This window comes from Podarcis gaigeae, assembly GCF_964106915.1.
Source record: "Podarcis gaigeae genome assembly, chromosome: 4".
Taxonomy (NCBI): Eukaryota; Metazoa; Chordata; class Lepidosauria; order Squamata; family Lacertidae; genus Podarcis; species Podarcis gaigeae.
Window position 1 is genome coordinate 74138778 of NC_139677.1, and position 27722 is coordinate 74166499.

Consider the following 27722-nt stretch of genomic DNA (forward strand, 5'->3'; position numbering starts at 1 on the left):
TGCAATGTGCTCTACTGATATGTTGCCCACTTCCTGCCCTCAGATGCTATCCTAATAGGCTCAACCAACAGCATGACCAGGCATCCTGTAAGATTGTTCTCACAAATGTACGTTTTTGATGTATGTCATTTGACTGGAACCACATATTGGCTAAAATGCATGTACAACATTCACATTGGCATTCTTCCACTATCCAGTCAGTCTGGTGTCCTTCAGATGTTTGGCTGGGGATGATAGAAGATTTAGTCCAAACCATCTAGAGGACACCAAGTTGGTGAAGGCTGATCTAGTCCATATTAATTTGCACAAGTGACCTCTTCCAGGCTAACAAGTTTCTTAGAGTTTTTGTTTTAATGCAGGGGTGAGGAACTTGCAGTCCTCCAGATACTGTTGGACTCCAGCTCCCATCATCCCTGACCTTTGGCACATGCTCGCTGAGGCTGATGGGAGTTGGAGTCCACGAAGAGCTAGAGGGTCACAGGTTTCCCACCCCTTGTATCTTGTCACTTCTCACTTCTAGTGCATTGATCTGTTCTGTTTGTGGTTTATATCAAGGGGCAAAAGTGATACAGTGTTTACCAGTGGTGATTTTTACCAGACAAACTAATAGCTTTAAATATGCAGGGAAATACACAAACTTGTTTTCCCACATTAAGACACTGTCTGCTTTGCAAGCCGTTTTGTTTACACGTGCCACATTTCATCAAGTTGAATTAGGAGTTACAGAAGACAGGAAGATGTAAAATTCTTTTTGCCGTTTTAATGATCTAATGAATTGGTCATGCTGAAGTGTTTTGACTTGACTTATTCTACACGCAGAATGAAATTGCAGTCCAGAGAGATCAAAAAACAAGTTGAGGGCTTCACATTTTATATGATAGCTGAGCGCAACAGAACTGAACCATCTGGAACTGCTAGTATCACTCCTTTGTAAGTTGTGCTTTCATGGGACATGATCTGGCCAAAGATTTAGGTTGCAATTGTAAACTTCTTTATGAATAAACATGCATGGGCTTGTGTTACACACATCTTATTCTCAATGGGAAAGCTAAGCAATTTTTAAAACCTTTATTCTACCTCCATGTTTAGCTTCATCCTTTTATTTTGCTTAAATTTGCTTTGGTCATGAGGGCTGCAAACTTGACTGCTATGTAATATGACAAGAGGATGTCAAGATGTCATGTACCAGTCCGTGTACCATGCATAGATAAATGAAAAGAACATTACATTATGGAAATGCTTTGCAGAAAGGTGTATATTAGGCTAAAATGCGTCAAAAATTGTACCTATTAGGAAAAAGTTGGACTTAAATGCTGATTAATTTTCACAAGCATTTTAAATTGCAAACTGATGTGGAAATGTGAAGTCTTGAACTTAAGAAACTGTGAGAAACCAAAACTGACAGATTAGCCCATCCCTATATACAACCCGGTGGTTTAACAGCATTCATCCTGGGATGGCTAGGATGTAATATCCCATTCTGCCATAGGAGCAGGCTGCATTTAAACCAATTCTTGCCCAAATCTAATGAGTGATCTTAACAATTTTTTTGGAGCAGGTTGCTACCTACAGCAAAATGCTGTGCTTCTTTGTTACAGAAGCCAAGCAGTAAAAAGTCATGTAAGGATGAAAAATCCCTGAGACTGAGGCAGACTAGTTGTGATTGTTATTTGCAGCTGGCCAGTTGGGATGAACCACCCCAAGGCCTACTGATTGACTGAGATTTCAACTCTCCACTTGAAGATTTTGATGATGTGCTGAGTGATCCCTGTAATGGTGTCTTGAAATAGTTATTAGCTGAGCATGTTCCAAAAATGCAGGCTTTAGGCCCCTCTTAAGCCAATGAGTGTTGAGTCAAAACATTTTGTTTCGGCAAGTCAAAACAAAACGTCTCCAAAATGTCCAAACAAAATAAAACATTTACACATTTTTTAAAAATGTCATACTGGAATGTTTCATCTCAAATGTTTCTGAAATTTCGGTTTTAAAAGAACCCACCAAAACGCTTAAAAGATCAAATTTCTCCCAGTTGAAAAGAAATAAGAAGTTTGCAGTTGTTTTTGGAATGGAAAATATATTTCTTACCCAACCCTATGCAGCTGCTGTTTGCCAGCAGAATTTCATAGATGAGTTAGTGGTAATTTGCCCTTGCTAATTCTGTCAAAGAAAGATGAGTTCTGTAAAGGCATGCAAAATGACATAATTTTTCTGAAGTTTTGCGGAAGACAATGAGCGGTGATGAGACAGAGTTTTTCCTTCTTCCATTCCATTCCATTTATTCCAGAAGTTCCTCAGGATAGCCTCTCTGTGTTATCCTCAACACCCTGTGGTAGTTTAGAGTCCAGTGACTGGCCAAGGTTCCTGTGACTGAGTGGGGATTTGAATCATAGAATATATATTTTTTGCACACCGCCTTGGTGGTTTTGCGAAAGGCAGTATCAGAAGTATTTAAAAAGAAGGAAGACAGTTTCAGAGCTGCTCACATTTCAGATTCTAAAAACATATAGCAGAAAAACAGAACAGAGCAGCTTAAACCCCAGTTTGTATTATAGGCACTTTCTGTGACACCTCTTGAAATACGATGCTTATTTTCTGATACTTTTCTTTATGGCAGGGATGGGTTGGTTGTTGGGATGGAGTTGGCTTGAATTTGTAGCATGGACATAACCCATGGCATGCAAATACCCTTAGATCCATGCGAAAGTTATTCATTTCTGGTTCTGGTGAGGGGGCGAGATACTGAATGCATCCAGCCCTCTTGTTCTGAGAATTCACTGGTGTTCTGTTTTCCACTTCTCTTTGCTGTCTGGCTGGGTGGCCAACAGCTTGCAGTGCTAAGGCTGCGCACACTATTCCCAAGGCTGCGAGTACACAGTAAGTGGATGACTGCTATGTCTGTGCATGTGTCTTGGATCATTTGTTCCAAGGTCTTCTCCACAACTGCAGTAGGAAGGCACTCCTGTGACAAGAGAGTTCCTAGTAGCCAAAAACACTCTGCAAACTAGACCCTGCCAGTGCAGCAGTAACCAAAGCAACCTTCTGTCAATAACTACTGAATATGGGCAACCTTCACACCATACAAGGAAAGTGCTATGACACTGCTGTAAACAGCCATGGCTTTCCTGCAATGAATTCTGGGGACTGTAGTTTGTTAAGGGGGCTGAGAGTTAGTAGGTGATCTCCTATTCCCCCTCACAGAGCTACGATTTTCTGAGTGTTTTAATACCCAATCCCTCTCATCACCCTTAACAAACTACAATCCCCATAATTATTTGGGGGAAGCTATGACTGTTTAAAGAGGTACCATAGTGGTTTGAATATATGCTGCAAATGTGGGTGTGGTTGCTTTATGACTACTGTGTCTGTCAAGATTCTTAGGACTATATTTATGTAGGGCTAGTTTTTGCATAATGCCTTGTCCCTTGGGTCTTGTATTCTGCTCTCTGAGTTGGTGGTTTTCATTATAGCAGAGACAGATTACTGTATTCAATACAGGGTTGCCTGCCATCTCAAAATATACCTGTCTCCCAACAACAAACCCAGTTGATATCAGTCAGTGCTGTATTTCAGAACCCACATTCAGAACCCATGTCTGTTATTTAAAATAATTTCTTTGCAAACTGCTGAACTGAGGCCTGTTGTATGTACAGTATTCCGGTGTTTCAGATAGCAACTTCTTATTCTTCAGCTAAAGCTGTCAATATTAATGGCAGGTTGTTGTTAAAATAAATAAATAAATAAATAAATAAATAAATAAATAAATAAATAAATAAATAAATAAAAATACAATACTGTCCTTCATCACAAGATATCAGGACGGTTACATATTTGAGGCAATGGTTACTTCAAATTAGTTACATCAAGTTCATGTTTTTTCTTTCAGAATTCTGGCATGAATTCCATTATTTCATTCATTCAGCTTCTCTGCTGAATTCCTGTGGTGTCACCTTCCTTTTTCCTGGTGGTCTAATGGCATACTGATCCCCATGGCCTACTGATTATTTGGCAAGTTTTCCATTTTTTTAAAAAAAATATTCTTAAAATTAGTGAATTCCCTGTTTGTCTTATTGAATATATTTTGATTTAGTAAGTTTAAATATCTTGGGCTTTATCCTACCAGACATATTTTTAATGTGCATTTATTATGATTTGTGCTCATGGCTGTAGCAGGGCAGTTATACGCGATCCCACTTTCCATGCTATTTGTGACTACAAATGTTTTGAGGAGACATACTGATTTGTTTCTAAACAGTGCATGTCCCCTAGGTTCCTGCTGCAATCCTGTAACTTTCTATACATTCAAGTACTACAGAAGCCGGTCGGGGTGGGGGTGGGGTATCTGTTTTCACTGCCACACTCCACTCCAACTTTTGTTCTTTGGTTCTCATCACCTTAGTTTTTATGCCTCCACTCCAGTTCTATGCAGAGTTGTGATCCATCATACAGGCAGAAAAATAGAATTTGGCTGCTTGCCTCAGGCAGCTGCAGAATGAGCAAGAGATATTCAGTAGAGCTGAGCTGAAATTTCTCAGAAGACATTTTTTCTGAGATGTCTCTTTTTCTTATCCCACTCGCCAAGGAGAAAAGGCCATGGCTGACTTTTTCTAGATATTCCTCACCATGTTTTTTAATTGGCTGCCATTACCTTCCCACTCCTCTCTGGAGAAAAACACACAAACAAAACAAACAAACAAACACTATATACTGTATCCTGGAATGATGCTAGATCTAGGTCACTGTGAAAGATGCAAAAATGGTGACTAGGTCGCTGAAAGAATTGCTGCTGTTGCCAGGGCAGTGTCAACATAAAATAAAGGGTGCGGAAGGGGAAGAGAAAACCTGAGGGGAAGAAGAAGAAGAAGAAACCCTTGCAGCTACTAGTGCTAATAAGGAGCGTTGACACTGAGAAGCTGTTGGAGAATTTCTTCTCCCCTGGAGAAAATAGATGAAATGACGCCTGCAGTTTCTCTGCCCACTGTTGAGGGTGTAGAGTTCTGATAAACCATTTGTGCACAGCTATTGTATTCAGTTTTCCAGCATTTCTATGGGATATAAAAAAGGTTTTATATTTTTATATATGTTGAAAGGCGCCCAGAGTGGCTAGGAAAACCCAGTCAGATCAGCAGGGTATAAATAATAAAATTACTATCATTATTATTATGGAATAAGACATCCCTATTTTCATCATAGAAATCTTTGGGGTGTATGTGATTGGGGAGATATCTGTGGAGCTCTGAGCATCCTGACTGGGGTCTTTGATGGGACTCTCTGAAGATATACAAGCCCTAAATAATCATGGAAGGGATATACCCACAATGTGCTTAAAAACGGATTCCATGTTTAGGAGTCAGCAAAACGGCAAAGAGGTGAAAGAAGCTTCCTTTAACACAGGAGTGGGCAACCCTTTTCATAGGGTTGCCATATTCTGGGGATCAGAAACCTGGACACGCCACCACCACCACCATTGGGGCACATCCAGAATTCACAATAGCTCTCCTCTTCACTCCTTACAAAGAGGGGAAATGAGTGGAAAGGGGCCAGGAACTGCACTTTTGGCCCCACTCCAAGAGTATGTGGTCCTCCCACCCCAGCCCTGGGCCTGCTGTCCATGTGTTAGCATGGCTGTGTGTCTGGGGAGGGACATGGGTGGTGCTGTGGGTTAAACCACAGAGCCTAGGACTTGCCGATCAGAAGGTCGGCGGTTCGAATCCCTGCGACGGTGTGAGTTCCCGTTGCTCGGTCCCTGCTCCTGCCAACCTAGCAGTTTGAAAGCACATAAAAGTGCAAGTAAATAAATAGTTATCGCTCCAGTGGGAAGGTAAACGGCGTTTCCGTGCGCTGCTCTGGTTTGCCAGAAGCGGCTAAGTCATGCTGGCCACATGACCCGGAAGCTGTATGCCGGCCCCCTTGGCCAATAAAGCAAGATGAGCGCCGCAACCCCAGAGTTGGTCTCGACTGGACCTAATGGTCAGGGGTCCCTTTGTCTTTTTTGTGAAGGAGAAAGACTTTGCTATTTTAATATTGACCTGAGGCTTCCCCAGAACACAAATCATGCAGAGTTCCAATATCTAGGGAAGCCTCCATGCAAAGGGTGGCCTTCAGATGGCTATGCTAAAGTGTGGGTGGCAGGCTGGGGTGGAACTGTGTGACCTATGGGCAGGGCCAGGAGCACTGTTTCTTAGCCTCTGTCTTCTCTCCTTCCCTGTTTGCACAAGTAGTATGTGAAGTAGGATACTAATGTGCTACAGAAATGTCTGCATTTCATTTTTTCAAAAATTATGGAGACCATGCAGTCCCCTATGGCAATGAGCACAATGCACGCTCTCTCTTTCTCTGTGTGTGGCTTTGATTGTCCCCTAAATCTTAAGTCTCCCTGAGGAATTTTAAGCTTTAATGTTAAGACTCAGCTTGCCAAATGCAACACTTTTATATTATGGATTCCCTACCCCACTCCCCAAAATCTCAGCCCAGCAGCATTTGTAAGGGAGAAAGCCAAATTAGACGGACATAAATTGTGCTACTTTGTGCTAAATTTAATTCAGCTCCACTTTAGAACAGTTAAGCCAGCACCTTCCACTGGCATCCACTTCTTATAAAGCACATTCTTTGAAAGAGGAAAGAAATAACTCTCTGCTCATTTCCACTTGGCCAGCAGATGAAATGTGCCATAGTAGCATTCACATTGTTTGCTGCAGAAAATGCTAATTTGGACTTTAGGAAGAAAGTCCCTCATGTTTTAGTTGTTCCAGAAATGCCATTACTTGTCAATGTGCGCTGGAAGTGAAGAACAAGGCAATGTTGAAAAGTGAGCTTTCCAAAACAGTCCAGGCCAAAGCTGATTCTTTGGTTTTTCATAAGTAATAAATCATATCTTTAGCTTCAAAGGGGACACGGCCACAACCCCAAACCAAAAGACTTGGGATCATCAAAGAGCTCTGTGCTCTCCATTAAACAGCTTTGTCCAGCCCTGCTGAGAAGCATACAAGAAAACATTTTTTTTACATATGGAATGGATTCTCTAAGGATACGCTGACCATGGTCAAAAGTATTGTGAAGTTTCCCAGTCCCTTCCCCGTGTGAGTCTTGGTTGGCCTGTGTGGCATGTTGCCAACCCACCACAGCTGTCAATCAGGGTGAAACAAGAGTGGAGCCTTCTCAGAACTAAACAAAAATGAAGCATCTCAGTGCTTGGGAAGAGTACAGTTGCAAGGATGCGATATAGTAATAATAAAAAAATATAATAATACATTTTTATTTACCCTGCCATTCCTGGTTCAGAAAACCGGGCTCAGGGCAGCTAACAACAAATTTAAAACACTTAATTGATGCAACGAAAAGAGCATAAAATACAGTATAAAACGTGAATAACAATACATTCAGAATTCAAAAATCAATTTAGGGGGGAAATCCATCCAATAAACATTAGATGATCACCAGGGCTAGCTGGCTAAATTAGTCCTATTTGTGCCAGCGAGGAGACCAGGGGAGAATTAGCTGTGGGATCCCAGAGTGGGTAATTTTCATAAAAAGGGAAGGGGGAGGGAAGGAAGGGGAATAAAATGATGGGTTGGGGTCAGAGGCAGGATGGATAGGGGTTCCTATGTCAAAATTTGAATATTTTGCCATGCAGGGTGGGAAATGGCCAATTTGTCAACATGGATGACTCCTTAAAGCCTGATGCTTACATCATGCAGAACGAGCTAACTGTGAAGTCAGATGTGGTTGCACATCTGTCCATGGGCACTCTTGGCTGTGCAGAGAGGCTCCAATTTGTGAGGGAGTTTCCGGGGGCAGACTGATGTCATGCATGCAACACCAGGAGGAGTCGAATGCTACAGCAGCATGGCTTCAATGGCTGGCAGCTCCTGCTGCTGCTGCTGCTGCCACTGCCACCAGCCAGGAACTGCCGCATGGGGGTGCACAATTCCCTGCTTGCCCAGGGACTGCTTCCTGCCTCCTTCCCCTGTGCGGCAGGAAAAGGAGGAGAAGGAGCCGGCTGTTGAAGCCACACCATGCTTGGCTCCACGCTTGGTGTCCTCTGCCCCCTGATTTCTTCAAACATTGAGGCACCCAGCCTCTCCTCAAAAAATTTGGAGGGGCCCCAAAGAGCTCAGGCTCTAGGAGAGGTCACCGCTGAATGTGCAGAACCATAATATGGCTCTTCTCCCATGGCAAATGTATTTGGAGCTGAATGCTAAAGTTGTAAGCTCACCTATGTAGGTAAAAGACTTGGTAGACCTCAGTGGGATGGGTTAACTTGCATAAGGTTATGATATCAATTGACATAACTAATCACAGTTCCCTGCATTTGGACACCACAAGGAGAAAAGCTAGTAGGAGATGGGTTGATGGTATGAGCCTAAGACTCATGCAGACTCAATGCTAAAACCATGGTTTAGACCGCAAACCATGCTTCAGCATTAAGTCTGAACTATGCTTATAAATAGGGATGCAGGTGGCACTGTGGGTTAAACCACAGAGCCTAGGACTTGCTGATCAGAAGGCCGGTGGTTCGAATCCCCACGATGGGGTGAGCTCCCATTGCTCGGTCCCTGCTCCTGCCAACCTAGCAGTTCGAAAACACATCAAAGTGCAAGTAAATAAATAGGTACCACTCCAGCGGGAAGGTAAACAGCATTTCCGTGCGCTGCTCTGGTTTGCCAGAAGCGGCTTAGTCATGCTGGCCACATGACCCGGAAGCTGTACGCCGGCTCTCTTGGCCAATAAAGCGAGATGAGCATCGCAACCCCAGAGTCAGCCACGACTGGACCTAATGGTCAGGGGTCCCTTTATGCTTATAAATGATTGCAGATCAGTGTGTTAAGTTGGATTTGGTTTTGACCATGAGTGACCTGCATTGTCTTTCAACCATTCCTCATACGACTCACCTTCCAGACCCCAAGCCATCCTGGTTGTCCTCCTCTGGTTATGCTCTAGTTTGCCATTCTCTTTGAAATATGGTGCTCAGAACCAGACACAGCACACCAGTGTGATATGACCAGTGCAGCAGAAAGCAACAAAACTACTTGTTATCTGGACACTATGTTTCTCTTAGCTCTTCCTAAGATTGCATTTGCTTTATCACACTGCTGACTCATGCTCACTAGGACACATGGAACCTTTTCATGTTTACTGCTGCCAAGTCCGGTCTTCCCCAGACTACACTTGTTCCTTTGGGGCTTTTTGTGCCTAAATGCAGGACTTAACATTGATTTCTGTTGAATTGTTGTTTTCGGCATGGGTCTGGCCTGTCAATATCGTTTTGAGTTGTGATTCTGTCTTCTGCGGCGTTTAACTATCCCTCCAGCCCTGTGATGTGTTATCTGCAATGTGTGGAAAGTGAGTGTGTGTGATTTATGTCACATCTGTTTTGAAGAGGGCTTATATGTTCCTGCAAAAAGTAGCATGGCGTAAAGGGAATAGGGGACAAATGGCTCATTAATCCTAAACTTAGTCGTTGATCTGGCAGCTGCATAAAGCAAGGTTAACCTCTCTTCTGTTCTCCATTGCCATCATATGTGTGGTGTTTCCCCGTTCTACCTGGTAGGTATTGTTCGAAACCAATTTTCCATTTGTTTCATATTTGTTTCTTGCTTTTAATATATGTCTGGAAAAGTTGCTGTTCATTATAGAAGGGACAGGCAGTTGGACATTTATCTGGGGTACTTAATAAACCATTTAAAAGGACAGTTGGTGATGATGGAAGAGAGCAAAACAAAACCCAGCCAACAGGGTGGGAAAGAAAACCACACAAAGTTTTAGAAAGCTTTCTTGGCGTGCAAGGGTGTATACACAAGTTTTGCTTGTAATTTAATAGCAGTTGAAGAACTAGCTGAGGAATAGACCGAAATAATGCTAATGTAACTGTTAGATCCACCTGCAAGCACAGCTAAAGCACATCTCATCCCATAGTCTCTTTTTAGTAAACGGCCTTGGAGATTTCTAATGCAGAAAGACTGGAAATCTAAATCTAAATAATTGTATGACCTTTCGTTACTTTTGATAACTTCTTTTGTAATTGTAGGTTTTTAAATTGTTTTTAATGTTTTAAATTGTTGGGACCCTAGGCTGAAGGGCAGGTAATATACAAAAATAATTAATAGTAATAACGGTATTAGTGGCTAGCTGCTTTCTGTTCATCAGCATCAACATCAGCATCAAATCACTAGTTTTATTAGAGCATGGGATGAATATGCCAACTTCTTTCCATGCCTTTTCTCAAGACCAAACCATGGGCAACCATTAACAGAAAGCAGCTATTATCCTCACTGTCAGAATCTTGCTCCTGCTTCCTATCTTATAAGCAGCAGGGTGGTTGTAGCCATTCTGTGGTGTTCCCACAATGCTCCTGCCTCCACCCATGTTGTTTGTCATGCGTCTGATGAAGTGGGCTTTTGCTCATGAAAGCTCATACCACAATATATTTGTTAGTCATTAGGGGGCCACAGAATTCTGTTTCTTGCTGCAACAGGTTATTACAGCTACCTGTCTGCTGTTTGTGAGGTGATTTCAGCAGTTTGGCTAGGGTTACAGATGTGTATTAACACTGCAGAACATTTATTTTAAAAAAGTTATTAAATGTTGTAAAATGCATTTTTAATAACCAAAATGTGTTTTACAGTGGTACCTCGGGTTACATACGCTTCAGGTTATATACGCTTCAGGTTACAGACTCCGCTAACCCAGAAATAGTACCTCGGGTTAAGAACTTTGCTTCAGGATGAGAACAGAAATCGTGCTCTGGCAGCGCAGCGGCAGCAGGAGGCCCCATTAGCTAAAGTGGTGCTTCGTTCCGGAGGTCCGTTCTTAACCTGAAACTGTTCTTAACCTGAAGCACCACTTTAGCTAATGGGGCCTCCTGCTGCCGCTGTTGTATTAAATGTCTTTAATACAGTGGTACCTGTGGTTAAGTACATAACCACAGGTACCACTGTATTAAATACATTTAATTATACACTATCATAATGTAGTCAGATTTTTGTTTACTGACATTGTAGACACACTATACCTTTAATGCACATTCAAAGCACCTTTCTCTCCTAAAAGAATTCTGGGCACTGTAGTTTGTTAAAAGCTGCTGGGCATTGTAACTCTGTGAGAAGCGAACTACCGTGGCCGGTGTTCTTTAAGGGAACAAACATGTTTTGAATATGCTTTAAAGTAATGGTGTGTACATGGACCGTTAGTACTCAGTACCCTTCCCCTCACCAAAATTCAACTTGAAAGAAGCATTATCTTGTAGCCAATAGACTCGGTTGTGGGGTGTTTGTGTGGCACTGACACCAGTTTCTTTAGTTTGCCATTGTGCCTACATGCCCCAAAAGGCTGGCCACCTCTGGCCAAGAATAATTTCAAATTAATATTGGGGTTTTAAATGAAGCCACAGTATTTGCAGTTAGTCACTTTCCTGTGGTTTGCGGCTGAGGCAAACAACTTGATTCATTGGTCAAGCTACATAAAACAGTTATACATGGGCGGGAAGGGGATGTGGTAGATTTTTTTGGAAACTGACAAGGATGACTGCATTATGTTCTCCCTGATAAGATGAAGACTGTTGCATCACGTTAGTCTCTTTGTTCAGAAATGGGTGCAGAGAGATGTTGAGATGTGCACCCAAAATCTGTGGTCCAGATATGATGGTACAGTCGCTTCGCTTGATGATGCCTGATGAATGTTTCAGGAAATTTGCCCCTGTGTGTGCGCGAAGCTGAGCTCTTTGGAGAATTCCAGCTTCAGCCACTTGGCGAAAAACACTGGAAAACTGTACCAGCTCCAGAAACACAAACCAGATCAGTTAATTCCTATCCTGGTGCCTTAACCGCAAGTCTATACTTGTTCCTTAAAAATAAGTGGAAAGGCTAGGCATGGGCAAAATGCAAAGTGCCAAAGAAATGCAGATATCTGAGTCAGCCAAGAAAAAGGCCAGATGCCTGTAGGTAAGCCAGACACATTGGCAAAGAGTGTTAAGTTGTTCTTAGCTCTACCTGTTCCTTTTTGTAGCCAGTCTCCTGGCAAATTATATCCATACAAACAGTGCTTTTTTCATGGGGGATGCAGAGGTATGCATACTTCTAAACATTTTGTGAATCTATGTACTTTTGTCCATTTACTGTACAGTAGTAACTCAAGTTAAGTACTTAATTCGTTCCGGAGGTTCGTTCTTAACCTGAAACTGTTCTTAACCTGAAGCACCACTTTAGCTAATAGGGCCTTCTGCTGCCGCCACACCACCGGAGCACGATTTCTGTTCTTATCCTGAAGCAAAGTTCTTAACCTGAAGCACTATTTCTGGGTTAGCGGAGTCTGTAACCTGAAGCATATGTAACCTGAAGCGTATGTAACCCGAGGTACCACTGTATTTATTTTTTCCCAATTTGAACTATAAAATGGTGACTTTCTTGAGTCAAAATGAGAGTACCCCTAAACATTTTTTTTAAAAGAAGCACTGCATACAGATACAGTGGTACCTCAGGTTAAGTATTTAATTCGTTCCGGAGGTTCGTTCTTAACCTGAAACTATTCTTAACCTGAAGCACCACTTTAGCTAATGGGGCCTCCTGCTGCCGCCGCACCGCCGGAGCACGATTTCTGTTCTTATCCTGAAGCAAAGTTCTTAACCTGAAGCACTATTTCAGGGTTAGCGGAGTGTGTAACCTGAAGCGTATGTTTCCACCACAAGGAAATGGTCGGCAGGAATGGCCTAAATCCTGGGACATGTTTTGCAAACTTTTTCATCCCTTGCAAAAATGTGGATGGTTGGCTCCTGCCCTGAGGACACTGGCCTTCAGTCTGAATTGCTCCTTACCTTCAGTCCGAATTGGCATGTGACATGGACACATAGCCAAATCTGATTAGCTACAGAACTATGATCTCATTATGTTTTATTACGTACTCCTGCTTTGGCAAGGATCACTCTGCGAAAGGAGCAGCTGGCGGTGGGGAGGAGTTGGGGGCTCTGGAGCAACAGCAGAGGGGGAAGCGGTTTTTGCAAACAACAGCAGCAATAAGAATAGCAACCTGCAAAGTTCCCCCATGTAACCTGGAAAATGTATGTTGGCCAGTGTGTGGCAGAGCCTTAGTACAGTACTGAGCTCTTTCTTTCGAGGAGACTTGGGTTTAAATCCCTGTTCAGGTCAGTCACAGGCTTATTGTGAGAATAAAATGGAACGGCGGAGAACTGGGTGGAGTGCCCTCAGCTTCTTCGAAGAAGAATGGAATTAAAGATGTAGTAGCGAAATAGCCCATACACCCTCAACTTGGGAAGCGCTCTTGTGTAATTTCCAGAAAAGTTATGGAGTTAATACTTTGGAAAGTTGCTTGTATGTTTACTATCCAGTTGGACACATCTTAAAGATGTCATCATCAAATTTTGCATGGTGATTCCTGGGATCAAGGAATAGGTTTCCGTCTGTGTTTGGCTAGCACTGGACTCCATTTTGAATCACGATGGTGGACTGAAACTTTAAGAATTGCACTGATTTTGCTGCTGTTTTGTAGAATTCCAAGCCATGACGGCTATGAAGCTGCTAGTATGCTATACTCCTAGAACGAGATGAGGTGATATCCATGCATTTCTATCTGGATTTTTGCAGTGCATAATCGCTCTGCAGGCATTCTGTTTGAATTACAGAGGCAAGTGAAAATGCATGGGGAGAATCTACTGATGCTGCCTTTCCTAGCCATTGTATAATTGGTGTTACACACATAGGGTTTCCAACACAGGGATGGTAAGCTTGGTTAACCAGGGTTCTCTTTTCCACTTTGGAAGCTCTATGTGTTGGGTATGGCATCCCATTTCAGAACAATGCAGATTGCTTGCTAGCCATTACTGAGTTGGCAGGACTTCCCTTGCCCATTCCTACTTGCTCCTTCATGCATCCAGACTGCACTGCTCAAAAGGGCTATATTCTAATGCTAATCTGTTTTGACATGGCTCCTTGAATCTGAGCATCTTAAGATCCTCAAATTCCACAATAAATTCTGCAAGCAGTAAATCTAAGATTTTTATTAGAATATTTATGCATATTACAGCCTACTTAATCCTTCTGCTTCTGCATGCAGCATGTTCCATTGCCTTGTGATGGATTGAAAAAGAAAGCTTCATATAGATTGGAATGGTACTCTGGGGGCCAAACAAAGGGGAAACAATGAAGCTGATTGGCGGTAGAATCAGGGCAGGCATTCTAGCTATGTTCCAATTGAATTCCATTTCACACATTATTAACTTCTGGAATTCAACACTGCAAGATGTGGCAATGGGCACTGGCTTTGATGGCTTTTCAAGGGAAGGTTGCCATTGATAAGACCTATTAGCTACAGAGCCACCTGGCTTGGAGGCAATATGCCTCTGACTTTCAATCACAGTGAAGGGGAAGGGCTGTTGCCTTCATGGCCTACCTGTGGCCTTCATGGAAGCATCCGACTGGGAAACAGGATGTTAAAGTAGATGAACCATTGGTAATTCAGCAGGGCTATTGTGCTCTTAAAGTACTGATGCCTGAGATGGGTGCCAGGAGCAGGTCAGTAATATCTCACACAGTGTCAATGAAGCTAACTCTTTTTATTCAAAGGAACAAATAGCTCAGGAGGCTAGGCCTAGTGAGCACAGCAACTCTTCCCAGTAGATCTTGCCCCAATGAAGCAGTTGTGAGGACTGAAGGTCCTCTCCTTCCCATAGTTACCTAAGCCTCCTCCCCCACCAGGTCCTTCCCCAGCAACCTGAGACTCCTTCACCTTCTCTCTCTTTGCTCCACCTTCTAATGGGAGACTAGGTGCAGGGAGAGAACTGGTTGCTGCAGGAGGGAGAGACCCCTGGCTTCTTCATCAGCCTCTTGACCCCTCTCATCTTCAGCCTCTGCTTCTGCATCTGCTTCTGGACTGCTCTCTGCCACAGCCTTTTCCTGCTCACTAAACCCTGTTGCCTCTTCAGCTTCCGACACCACCTTCTCCCAGCCTGTTCCCTCCTCTCCCTCTGCCACTCATTGTGGTCCCATCACCAATCCCCTGGCTCTGAGCCTTCTTCCCTTGGGGGGTCCCTAGCTGGTGCCTCTTACCACTCCTTTGCATCCAACCAGTCCATAACAACTGATGTGCCCCTTTCAAACTCCAGTTTCTAATTAGGGGTGGATGAATATGCTAGTTTGGGTTATCTCGCTTTATCCTTTTTCCAATCTTAAATTCACAATTTGCAGCTTTTTAAATGAAAGAAAAAAAATCTCATGAAAAATTGCCAGCATTTTAGCACAAATTTCTCCTAGTCAGCACATTTTTCTATGCCATTTCTCCTACATTTTTTTTTTTTACAAAGCAATCCCCATATAGAATGCCTTTTTGTATGTTATTTCCACTAATATATGCATTTTAATGTACAGTTTAATATAAGCACTTTTTGTACATATTGCTTGTAGGAGAACAGCATTGCAAAATTTGGAAAAGTGCCAATTTCGAAGGGCAGCTGTGTTTCAGTTTGCATGTTGTCTTGGAAAGTGCTAATTTTGTAAGTTTGCCTTTACAATTGCTCCTCTATCGCTAGTTCTAATTCTCGTTCTGACCAACATGCAGATGATGGGTTGGTCTCAAGTTTTTGCCTGGGCTCCCTTTTGAAATAGTTTTCTGTCCATGGTGTTCAAAGTGTTACTTTCTATACTAGCCTTTTTTATTATTTATTTTTATTTATATACCGCCGTATATATCGCAGGTCTCAGGGCGGTTCACAGAATAAAATCAGAATATAAAACCACAAAATACATAATCAAAATAAAAACAACCCAATAACGCCCCCCCCCCAAGACATTTTAAAAGGGCATAGGATGTCAATCAAATCAACCAAAGGTCTGGTTAAAAAGGAACATTTTTGCCTGGTGCCTAAAGCTGTATAATGAAGGAGCCAGGCGAACTTCCCTGGGGAGAGCATTCCACAGACAGGGAGCCACTGCAGAAAAGGCCTGTTCTTGTGTTGCCACCCTCCAGATCTTTTGTGGAGGAGACACATCTTGCAAAGACACAAAGTAGGGGCTCAGAAGCTGATCTGGACTGATTGTGCTACTACTGAGGCTGTTCTGGGAGTCCATCCAATGGATTATGCCTGCAAGATGGAGAGTCTTATATATTCAATGGTCTGTGTTTGCCTGAGCTTGAGTCTGGACTAAGGATTCTGAGCCCCTGTGTTCTGATTTGATACATGATATCCAATCACAGATCATTTCAGGATTGGGGCCTCTGCCATTAGCCTTAAACTCTGAGTCATGATTTGCAGCTTTGAAGTTTAGACAGCCAATCACATTGTGAGTGGGAGTGGCCCAGGCCTTCAGAAATGTATATTAGCAGTTGCTTTGCCCCTGTTGTCTAGTTCTGTTAGTTTAATAAAGGCTTTTGCTATTATCACTGTGTCTTGCCTCGTGGGAACCCTCTCATTTCTCTTCTCAGCATCCAGACTTGATGTGCCATGATGACCTAGTTGCTGTTCATTTTACTGGTGCATAAATCATTTCAATTGTGATGTAATCACAGCTGAGTAATTCGTGTGTTTACAAATCAGCAATGCTAACAGGGGAGCTCACTGGCTAATTGGTGGATGGAGACTGAGCCGAGACTTTGTACAAGCCCACAGTTCAGCTGTGCCTTGTCTCATCGCAGCTAAACTTGTTCCGTGATATTGTGATGAATAATAAAATCAAATAAGAAAGACGGGTGCCTGCGCCAGGACAATTTTGCACGGTATCTAGAAACTGGAGGGAGTTTGTACACTTCCTTGTCACATATTTACAAAACATGGGAAGCATTAACATGAAGGCGATGGGGCTGCTTTAATGAGCAGCAAGCATTAAGGGGAAGGGCTGTAACGCAGTGAGACAACAAGTGCTTTGTATGTAGAAGGTTCCCAAATTCATTCCCCAGCAACTCCAGGTAGGCATGAGAAAGTTTTCTGTCTGAATTGCTGGAAAGCTGTCTACCAGTTAGTATTGATAATACTGACCAGCTGGACCCTTGTTCTAACCCAGGCAGTTCCCTGCATTCCTATGTCCCTGGGTCACTGTCACTGCCTTTCATTTTAAAACGCCTGGAAAAATGAAGCAGCTGAAGGAATTTCACTCTAGACCAGAAGCTTTTAAACATTGATGTTAGTACAGTGGTACCTTAGGTTACATACGCTTCAGGTTACATATGCTTCAGATTACAGACGCTGCTAACTCAGAAATAGTGCTTCAGGTTAAGAACTTTGCTTCAGGATGAGAACAGAACAGTGCTCCGGTGGCGTGGCGTCTGCAGGAGGCCCCATTAGCTAAAGTGGTGCTTCAGGTTAAGAACAGTTTCAGGTTAAGTACGGACCTCCGGAACGAATTAAGTACTTAACCTGAGGTACCACTGTATTAGTATTTATATCCCACATTTCTCTCAAGTTGTGTTTCAAGGATTATTTATTATTCTTATTATCTTTATATCCTGCCTTTTTCTTCGACGGGACTCAAAGTGGCTTACAAATTAAAACAATAATTATAGAAAACATAGGAAAAATAATTTAAAAACAACCAAACATCAGTAGAATTAACTGTCTGTCTGTGTCTCTAATTTGTTTACAATATACAAATAATTACAATAAACTTTTTAAAAACAACATTATAAAGTACAAAGCAATAAAAGCAAACTGTTCAAAAGCAACCATCAAAATGCACCAGAACACATTTAGAACGAGCAGTTAAAATACAGTGCACCCTGACAGCAGCTCAGTGATCAGCACTGCCTGTGCCTTCGTCGCCAAAAGCCTGTCTGAACAGGGTGCTCTTAGCCTGTCAGGAGAAGAGTAAAGAAGGAGGAGATAGTCTGCCTTGGGAACACTTCCCACATCAACTTGTGTGCCCAGGAAACCCAACATGTCTGCCATGCAGTTGCAGAAGCAGTGGGGCGGGCAAAGCCTCTTGCACTCCTGCCCCTGACCCACTTCTTGTATGACCCACCTCCTGGGTAGACCAGCCCTGTAGGCAGTGCAGGAGGCTACAGCATAGCTGTCAACTTTCAGATTTGAAAATAAGGGATTAACAGCCTAGAAAATAAGGGATCAGCAGCCTCACCTGTCCTGGGGACAGTCTACGGGATATCTAACAATCCAGGATAGCAGCAGGAAACGGTGCTGGTATAAGGGAATTTCCTGCAAAAAAAAAAAAAGGGAAGGTTGACAGCTATGGGCTACAGGGAGAAAAAGGAACACGGGGATGTTACTTTTGCCACCTACCCACCCACATCTTGCACTTCAGTTTGCAAAAGCACCGGAACTTGTGAACTTCTGTGAAGAACTGCTTTTGCAAGGGGAAGGGCTACTTTGGATCCAACCACAGCATTATTTTGCTTCTTTCCCTTGTTCGATTTGACTTGTCAGCTTGAGGTATATAAGCAAATGATAAACACCAGCAGCCCAGATTTGAAAACGTAATGTTGGATCTTTCTTAATCCAGACAAATGTATTTGCTTCCCGTTGCTTCTTGACAAGTAAAATCCCCACCCGCCCCTCCCCGCTTCTTCCCTATCCACCCAGCCACAGGGCAATTACATAGGCTCATGTCTTTGTCCAAACCTCTTGTAGAAAATTCATTCTTTCATAACAAAAAGTAGTTAAGCTTTGAACTTTCCATTTTTTTGGAAAAGCAAGAATGGAAAAAATGTTTTCATGGGAGAAGAGTGTGCATTTTGGATCTGTCAACTGCTTTTCGCTTATTTTGGGCGGAGGAGGGGGACCCAACTAGAGTATTAGTTGCAATCCAGTCTGGTGTCTGATAAGCCGCACACACTAACTTTGGATTAAGCAGATGAAATACTACTACTTTCATTCTTCTCCAACACTCATTCATATTGTGGAATAGTTTCTCAGAGTTTTGGTTCATTATAACAAGCACATAACTGCTGCAGAAATGCAACAGGTAAACAACAACAACAATGTTTACACCTTACCCATGTGACTGGGTTTCCCCAGCCATTCCCCAGCCTGACTGGAGTGTGGTCTGTTCTGCAAAGGTAAGAGCCACATACAGTGGTACCTCAGGTTAAGAACTTAATTCATTCAGGAGGTATGTTCTTAACCGGAAACTGTTCTTAACCTGAGGTACCACTTTAGCTAATGGGGACTCACCCCACCGCCGCTTGATTTCTGTTCTCCTCCTGAAGCAAAGTTCTTAACCTGAGGTACTATTTCTGAGTTAGCGGAGTCTGTAACCTGAAGCGTCTGTAACCTGAGGTACCACTCTATATAATAAGAATAATAATTTATTATTTATACCCCGCCCATCCAGCTGGGTTTCCCCAGCCACTCTGGGTGGCTTCCAACTAAATATTAAAAACAATACAGCATCAGACATTAAAAACTTCCCTAAACAGGGCCACCTTCAGTTGGCTTTTAGAAGTAAAATAGTTGCTTATTGCCTTGACATCTGCTGGGAGGGCGTTCCACAGGGCAGGCGCCACTACCGAGAAAGCCCTCTGCCTGTCGGAAATCTTTAGCCTTAGTCAGAGGAATGTGCCACTCTCCAGGCACCCGGCTTGATTTCCTTGTTGACCTCCCCGTCTGCGACTCCCGGCAGGATACAGGCGAGGTCTCTATCGGCGATCCTCCTCAAATGTGAGAAGAACACACCACTCTTCCCTCCTCCCTGCCTTCTCCAGGGAGGGGAAAGAGACAGAGAAATGTATTTACATGCCTTTATTTCTGTCTTTGCAGCAGTACAGAGAAACACGTCTGCACTCTCTAAACACCAACAGCAGAGAGAGAGACTCCACCCCTGTACTTCCAGTACAGGTCAGATGACACTCTGAGCTAACATCCGGTGCTCAGTACAGTGAATAGACTGTCCCTTCGTTCCCACGGTACAGTCCCAAACATCAACATCCTGTTTGGCTTTCCAGCCAGCTGCAGCTCGCTGCTGCATTGCTCCTTTTTCGTAACACCCTGTAACCTCACCTCTTGCAGTGAGGGAACCACCAGAAGGCCCTCGGCGCTGGACCTCAGTGTCCGGGCTGGATGATGGGGGTGGAGACACTCCTTCAGGTATACAGGACCAAAGCCATTTAGGGCTTTAAAGGTCAGCACCAACACCTGGAATTGTGCTCGCACATCCATTGTTCCGCACACTTTTGGCTCTGGCCCCACTCACTTCTGGCATGTGGCCCCAAGAATGTTTCCTACAAAGGAATGTGGCCCTCAGGAGCCCCCACCAAAGCATTAGAGTTTCTTAGTGCACAGAGGCATTTTTGCTGGCTTCTTCAGAATTGCAGAACTTCCTGTCCCAGGAGATCTGTTAAAGAACAGTAGATGGCCATTTTTTGTTAAGAGTTTCACAGACTCATAGATAAATGATGATAGAATCAGAATCATAGAATCATAGAGTTGGAAGAGACCCAAAGGCTCATCTAATCCAACCCTCCTGTAATGCAGGAATCCCATCTAAAGATCCATGACAGGTGGCCATCCAATCTATGCTTAAAAACTTCCAGTGAAGGAGAGTCCACCACCTCTCAAGGGAGTCAACTCTACAGACAAACAGCTCTTACTGTCAGAAAATTATTCCTGTTGTTAGTTGGAATATCCTTTCTTGAAATTTGAAGCCATTGGTTCAAGTCCTACCCTCCATACCAGGGGCAAAAACAAGCTTTCTGCATCTTACCTGTGACAGCCTTTTAGATACTTGAAGATGGTTAGAATCATAGAGTCATAGAATCATAGAGTTGGAAGAGACCACAAGAGCCATCGAGTCCAACCCCCTGCCAAGCAGGAAACACCATCAGAGCACTCCTGACATATGGTTGTCAAGCCTCTGCTTAAAGACCTCCAAAGAAGAAGATTCCACCACACTCCTTGGCAGCAAATTCCACTGTCGAACAGCTCTTACTGTCAGGAAGTTCTTCCTAATGTTTAGGTGGAATCTTCTTTCTTGTAGTTTGGAACCATTGCTCCGTGTCCGCTTCTCTGGAGCAGCAGAAAACAACCTTTCTCCCTCCTCTATGTGACATCCTTTTATATATTTGAACATGGCTATCATATCACCCCTTAACCTCCTCTTCTCCAGGCTAAACATGCCCAGCTCCTTCAACTGTTCCTCATAAGGCTTAGTTTCCTGACCCTTGATCATCTTGGTTGCCTGCCTCTGCACACATTCCAGCTTGTTAATATCCTTCTTAAATTATCTTGATAGCTTAGATGTATCTAATCTGGAATAGCTGAGCTTTCAGTTCTTCATTTCTGACTCCCCTTGAAGCATACAAATACATACATACAATATGGATGCACATGCATGTAGCGATCAAACTGCAGCCTTGATGTGATTTCAGCTACATCCACAAACAGATCTTTTCATGGTCGCGTGTGGCATTTTAGCACTGCGATGGAGAACATGGGCGCATCAGTAAAAATAAAGAATGTTGATGCAGTCGTACGTCATTCACATCAGAACTTCATTTTGCAGTCTTTGATTGATGGTGGACACCTGCATTTGCAGCCAGACTGGTGGTGGTGGTGGTGAGATGTCAACAAGTGGTAGGAACTGAGAGCTGATGAAAACTCTGCATGCTCGAGTTCCAGCTTGAATTCCTTATTCAAGGCACAACCCACAAGGCGTGGAACGCAGGGCAGAGCAAACCCTCTGAGCAGTCACAGAATGGAATGGGGAAGCTGGCTCATCCTGAATCACTTGCCAGTTGAAGACTTGGCATAATCTCTGAGATGGTCTGAAAAACGTTTTTTAAGCAAACATGACTCGTAGGCTTCCCCCTCCTTTTTTATTCTCTTCCAGGGCTTAATAAAATTTCCTTAATTCTCAAACTTTTTCCTGTCTGCTTTACATACCATTCTTTCAACCATGAGGAGATGAATTGGGCCAAAGTCAGCTCTTGGCTCTTCTGTACTTTCCATTCAGAATGTGTCTTGTTACATTCTGTGTTCCTATCTGAATGTTACATTGGAGGGTTTTCTTTCTTCCTGAGCTCAAATGCATGCTATGTTGTGTGGGCAGTAAAAAGAAGAAAGGGGGGGGAGCACACTGTTCATCTTGACTTTCTCAAACTAGGTTGAATCAAAGGTTTTAAGAGTAATTGAAAACATATTTTTACAACCGTAAAGAGACGGTTAGGCGTGGAAGCCATAGAAATATATTCAGAGCCACATTCTTTTCTCAACGTTTATTTCTTAATAAAGTGTAATCTTGCACCTAAGGAACCCTTAAAAAAAAAGTTCATTGTGCTGGATCAGCTGGAGAGCAAAGCCTTGAACGGCACATAATGAAGATTGGTGCAAATTAGATGAAGGGTTCCAATACAGTACGCTAAGCCTTTAATCAAGTGGGACTGGAAATGTTTAGAACCTTCTGACACACATTAGATGCCTTGGATGCCTCCACACAGGTGGTATCAATCTAAAAAAGCCCCAAAAAACAGGACTTCCAGTTTTAGGAGCAAGCAAAAAAAATAAACACACATGCATGTATTTAGGTGCTTATACGGAATATGGCCAAAGCTCATTTTTTCCATTAGTCAAGGGGACACTCAAAACAGCTGGATTTTTCAAAACATGAATTAATTGCTATTTTCATTCAGTTAGACTGAAATGGAGCTGATGAAGGGGTCAGTAACGATTCTGGAAGGGGTGTGCCCTGCAGTTGCACTGCAACCCTGTGGGTACCAACTGTATCCTTCAAGGAAGCAACCTCAGTGAAGAGAGTCAGGGAACTGATGGCTGGGTGCACCTGTGCTTGGCTGTAGGCATAATGGCCCTGAGGAGGGGAAATTCAAGTGTGCCCATGTAACATGCAGTAAGAACTCATGCAGATGAGCCAGTGGGGATGTAAAGGATGTGTGGAGCAGGGTAAGAACAGGGCAACTTCTAAAATAGCATCCCAGCAGCCACACAGCATGTTCTGGGAGAATGTGGTTTCCCCATGGCAGCGGCACTTCATTGAAGAGACTGTCTGGACTAGGGATGGCTGAGTCACACTATTTTCTGTGCATGTCAATTTCAGGCATATTATTGGCATCCTCTGTTCCTGTTCTGTGATTTTTTTTTAATTGAACAAAAATGTGTATTTTAATGCATATTTTATCACAAAATATACATTAATGGCATAATTCATCTCCACTTATTTTATTCTAAAATAGGCAAAGCAGACATTTTAAATGCATGTTTGTTTGTTTTTAGCCAAGGCCTGTATCACAAAATTGGGAGAAATGCAAAATCTGATTGACTGCCATGTTTTGATCAGCCCATTTTTTCTGGGATCTGTAAACCAGGTCAGTTCATGTTGCAATTCACAAATCAAATTCCTTGAGTATCCCTACTCTGGGGGCTCCCCCCTTTCATTGTAAATCCAGGGGGTTAGGGATAGCACACACGTTAAATAAGGTAATCTATTATACCTGAAAAGAGTTGGGAGGAAGAACTTTGTAGGGAGAGTAACAGGACTGAAATGTGTTGGATGGTTTTCTAAAACTAAAACCCATCTTCCATGGCACTGTTGTATGTCTTATTTCCATTAATTGGTGCAGATCTCTTCTGTGGCATCACATACAGGTCAACATTTAAAATAAACACAGAAACCAGGCTAATGTCAAGATTTCAAAGCCTGTCAAAGCCCACACCCCAACAGGGGTCTGACTGCCAACCCACAGAGCCCGGGCCAGCTACAGGCTTTGATAGGGGCTTTGGTGTATAGCCTTAATAGGCTCACTTCTTGTTGCAGTGCTTGTGTTCTTCCAGCCAGTGGTACTGGGTGATCACCACTTACATTTCCCACAATGCCCTTGAGTGACACTGTGTTAACAACACTAAGGAATTTAAATGGTGGCCACTTGGCCACCCAACACTGAACACCATGAGAAATTTAGAGGGAGGGAGCTGCCTAGTGACTCCACATGGCGATGTCGGGTTTGGCCAGAGCCCTTTGGCTTTCCTCTTCCTCCTTGCTCTTGCTGCCATTGCTGAATATAAGCGGCAAACCATGCCTACCTATAATAAAAACATAAACGAGAACAACCCAGTAATCTCCCCCTCCTCAACATGTTTTAAAGGAACATTGGATGTCAATCAGCCAAAGGCCTGGTTAAAGAGGAACATTTTTGTCTGGCACCCAAATGTGTATAATGAAGGCACCAGCTTAACCTTCCTAGGGAGAGCATTCCACAAATGGGGAGCCACTGCAGAGAAGGCCCATTCTCGTCTTGCTACTCTCCAGACCTCTCATGGAGGAGGCACATGAAGAAAGGCCTTAGAAGATGATCTCAGGGTCCGGGTAGGTTCATATGGAGAGAGGCAGACATTGAGGTATTGCGGTCCTGAGTGCCTGACATCATATGGCTGCACAGGAACAATTACAATCTCAAAATGAGTCCACAATTGTTCCTGGCTGTACACTGACTGTGAGTGGCTCTCTGTGGTTTCAGGTGAGGTTTTCCCCTTGGTCCTACCTAGAGATGCTAAGAACTGAAGCTGGGACCATTTTCATGCAAAGCATGCAGTCCACAGCAGTAGCCACCAGTGTGGTGATATGTGTTTTTATATTGAGCTACTGCAACTATGTGGTGGCTGATGGGAAGGCAGGCCTAGTCAACTTGGCACAGGTGCTACATAAAGTACCATTGGGCCTCTGCATAGCAGTACATATACTGGGTGAACCAGGCCTGACTTCCCAACCCCATATTGTTCCATGCCTGGGTCTTTCTCTTTCGGCCACTGGTCTGAATACTGCAGCCTGCAGCTTGGGAGCCTTTGTATATTGTGCAGGGAGGTAGTTTCTATCCTGAAAATAGGAGGTTGATTCAAAGCCAGGCTCATGCTTTCCTCAGTCACTTTAACTCCGCACAAGGTTCACAGAAATTTAATCCAGGAGGAATATACAATCTGAAGACGGGATGTTTCTTTTCAAAAGAAACAGAGTGTATCCACAGAGCCGGCACTTGTGCTGCGACTCTGCTGGCTAGTCCTCCGGCATTATAGAACATTATAATTAACACCAGGTGACTTGGAGGAGTTTGATGAACAGCAAGACATTGGGAGGGGGGCTCCTGTACAGCCACCTGTAAATCATCAGAACCTTTCCCTTAATGAAGGCTGTGATAGAGAAATTCTATCTCTTTTCATTCTCATCAGTGGTGCTGGAAAGGCTGTGTGTGTGTGTGTGTGTGTGTGTGTGTGTGTGTGTGTGTGTGCTGGTACTCATATCTTTATAAAAGTGCCATAGGTGCCAGAACATATTAGCTGTCATGTGTGTGCGCAGGGGGGGAGAGATGAGGATTCTCCATACGTACCATCACAGAAAAGCCACATACGTATATGAAAATGAAATATCAGCACACCAGAAGAGTTTTCTGTCTCCAGTTATTCAGAGTTACAAACTGGCAGTTTGGACATCATGAGATGGCCTTGGAAATTTCTAAAGGATTGATTTTGTTTTCTGGGACTTGAAAATAAATACACAACCCTCTTGTTTTCCTTTGAAACCATAGGGACTGGAAACAAAAACAAGCCACATGAAAAGAATGGAGCTAATCTGCTGAGGATTCAGGGGAGAGTCTTTAGGAAGGTTCTTGAGAATCTGTGTGAGTTCATTCTCCTCATTCTTACTCCAAAGAGCTCCGGGTACCATGCCCCCCTTTCCCCCGTTTTATTCTTACAACAACCTGTGAAGTAGATTAGACTGAGAGGGACAGCGACTGCTCCACGGTCCTCCGAGGAGCTTCATGGCTGGTTAGGTATTTGAATCTGGATCTTCCTTATCCTTATTCAACTCAGTCACACTTTCCCCTGCCTCTTCTCTGCCCTGAAAAGTGATGTAATGGCTTTGCTCATATCCAGCTCTTAATATAATCAACTTGCAGAGCTATTGAGACATGACATTTGCAAACTGTCTTGTTCCTACTTTTAAGGATGAGAGCAGAAGTCCTGCAGACTAAACTATCAAATTATTGTGATGAGACAGTCTAATTTCTTGAATAAGACATAGTAGAAATAAGTAATGACAACAACAATTTGCTATTATTAATTGAAGCTTTCCAAAGAACTTGGGTTTCTTTATACTTCTATTGAAAACTATATGCCAAGTAGGCTTTGCTTTTTGGATATAAGAAAATTACTGTCACTATTCCATTTCTCATGACAAATGATCTTTATAACAGAGACCGAGAGGGCTGTGTTTATTTTATTATATTCTATTTATATCCCATCTTTCTTCCTTCATGGAATCCAAGATGGCATGTGTGTAGTTCCCAGGAACAGGAACATGGGAAGCTGCCTTATATTAGGCCAGAACATTGATCCATCTAACTCAGTATTGTCTACACTGACTGGCAGTGGTACTCCATGGTTTCAGGCAGCCCTACCAGGAGGTGCTAGAGATTGGATCCTAGGACCTTCTGCATTCAAAACAGATGTCCTACTACTCAGTTACGACCTTTCTTACTTTGCAATAACGTATTGATAATGTGTGGTCTGAGAGAACTATTAAAATTGTTGGAGATTTAGTCAGAAGCATCTTTCTTTAAAACACATGTTTTTACAATGCCCTACACTTACTAAAGAGCCAGTGTGGTGTAGTGGTTAAGAGCGGTAGTCTTGTAATCTGGGGAACCGGGTTCGCATCTCCGCTCCTCCACATGCAGCTGCTGGGTGACCTTGGGCCGGTCACACTTCTTTGAAGTCTCTCAGCCCTACTCACCTCACAGAGTGTTTGTTGTGGGGGAGGAAGGGAAAGGAGAATGTTAGCCGCTTTGAGACTCCTTAAAGGGAATGAAAGGCGGGATATCAAATCCAAACTCTTTGACCAAACTGCGGGAGGCAGTGGAGGACAGAGGTGCCTGGCGTTCTCTGGTCCATGGGGTCACGAAGAGTCGGACACGACTAAACGACTAAACAACAACAAAACACTTACTAAGTTTTGGGAGAAAGTGGTGGATTACATAAATATGACTGTGCAAAAAAAATTAAGTTTTCATAGGAAAATATTATTTTGAGCTACATATGTGGAATGTGACACCTGGACAATGTAAATGGGTATTTCATGCCCCTTTTGCGACCATAATACTGATACTGATGCACTGGAAAGATGTATGTACAGGTCCATTCAGTGGATTAAAGATATGACTACAGTTGCAAATTATGAATGGACTGCTTATAGATGTAGACTTTGCATGGACAAATATAGTGTTATCTGGAACGCATTCATAAAAAATATAGTAGGTTTCTTATATATGGATAATAATACTAGTACATTAGATAAATATATAGGGAATTGTAATAGCTAACTTTTATAATGATACACCTTTTTTAAATTATGTTCAATTAAAGTGTTCCTTAATTAAAAATAATAATAATAACATGTTAGTCCTCCCAACTTTAGATTGGAGAACTGTGTGTGCTAGGACTGAAATGAAAGATCAATAAAAGATTTTTGTGGTGATAGTGGGGAAGTGAAATTGGACCGCTGAACATGTTCTGGAGGCAGCGACTTCAGGGAACATGGTTAGTCTTAGCAGTGGTGGGCTTCCTTAAGACTGTGGCAGCAGCAAACCTTTCAGATTTTTACCTCTCAGAATGGCCCCAAACAGCATTGTTCCAGGAGAAATGGTAGGTGGGCTGCACAGCCTACCACAGATACCCCACCCCCAATTTCTCCACCGCACAAAAAAATAAATACCCCCTCTTTAATGTATGGGCTGCAGAATTTGGGCCATTTGTAGTATGCGTGCGCACACACACT

General features: G+C 43.0%; 1 protein-coding gene across 5 annotated transcripts in view; it reads left to right on the forward strand.

The window, feature by feature from the left end:
• COL8A1 (collagen type VIII alpha 1 chain) overlaps window positions 1–27722 on the forward strand; it is a 96253-nt gene that overhangs the window by 5479 nt on the left and 63052 nt on the right. The window contains exons 1-3 of one of the 5 annotated variants that reach the window (XM_083736607.1): window positions 14244–14519; window positions 15408–15496; window positions 25474–25566. The exons of 2 other annotated variants lie outside the window; for them this stretch is intronic. The gene's annotated coding sequence lies outside the window, so the exon portion shown is untranslated. Of the gene's footprint in view, window positions 1–14243; window positions 14520–15407; window positions 15497–25473; window positions 25567–27722 lie in introns of those variants that run through there. 2 more of the 5 variants (XM_083736611.1, XM_083736608.1) reach the window with 2 other exon arrangements.